This window comes from Cucurbita pepo, chromosome 20 (assembly GCF_057944985.1).
Source record: "Cucurbita pepo subsp. pepo isolate OVF chromosome 20, ASM5794498v1, whole genome shotgun sequence".
Taxonomy (NCBI): domain Eukaryota; kingdom Viridiplantae; phylum Streptophyta; class Magnoliopsida; order Cucurbitales; family Cucurbitaceae; genus Cucurbita; species Cucurbita pepo.
In genome coordinates this window covers 5,521,729-5,522,742 of record NC_141817.1, presented here as the reverse complement: position 1 = coordinate 5,522,742, position 1,014 = coordinate 5,521,729, and the positions used below count along the sequence as shown (strand labels likewise).

General features: G+C 38.8%; 1 non-coding gene across 1 annotated transcript; it reads left to right on the top strand.

The window, feature by feature from the left end:
- Positions 1 to 907: 907 nt before the first annotated feature.
- Positions 908 to 1,014, top strand: LOC111784039 (small nucleolar RNA R71). Its single transcript, XR_002813474.2, has one exon. It is a non-coding gene; the product is annotated as a small nucleolar RNA R71 (small nucleolar RNA).

Below are 1,014 nucleotides of genomic sequence, written 5' to 3'. Positions count from 1 at the left end.
ATCAACATCATTCTCCGTAACTTGAGTTTTAAGAAGTCTTCTTGTAATAAGTGCCAAATGAATACCATCTTCCAGTTCCTCCTCATTAACAGCAATTTTATATGCTTAGGACCTCACACACTCAACTCACTTCGTAGTTCTATTTCGTAACTCATTTGCTAATTGACCTACTTGAACTTCCAAATTTCGCAATGATGCTTGTTGACATTGTATCACAACATCATTTTTAGCCATATATTCCTTTATTAGGGTCTCAAGCGATGTTCCCGGTATGTGTTGAGCTTGACTAGTTCCTTCCCCTTGGGTGGTGGCTTGTTGAGAACCATATGTCAATTGATTTTGTAATCCAAAACCCGGAGGATAATTTGCTTTAGGTGGTCTTTGTTGGTTGTATGAGCCTTCTCCCTTCCATGAGAAGTTTGGATGGTTTCTCCACCCCAGATTATAAGTATTTGAGAAGAGATTATTTTTCGGGTTGCCTTGACAAGCTTGATTCCCCACATAAAAAATTGAGGTCGGCTTGCTTGGACATTGGTCAAAAGTATGTTCCTCTCCACAATATACACAAGATTCAATTGCTGTCTGGGTCATTACAGCAGCTGTATGAACTGGTGCTTTGATCATTGAGCCTTGTCCCAATGCTAGATTTTGTAAAATATTAGTCCCTGAAGCTAGTTGAGCATTGATAGAAGACAAAGCATCAACTGCAAGTACTCCCCGGGTCTTCTTTCCTGGATTGCTTCTCACATCGACCCATTGACAATTGTTAGATGCTATTCTCTCTAAAATCTCATATGCTTCATTGTATGTCTTTGACAAAATAGCACTATCGGCGAAAGCATCAACTACTTGTTTAGTAGCAATATTTAATCCATTGTAGAAAGTCTCCATTTGTATACAATGAGGTAGCCCATGATGAGGACACTTTCTAAGCATCTCCTTAAATCTTTCTCAAGCTTCGCTTAATGTCTTATCTTCAAACTATTGAAAAGCAACAATCTCATTTCTGAACCC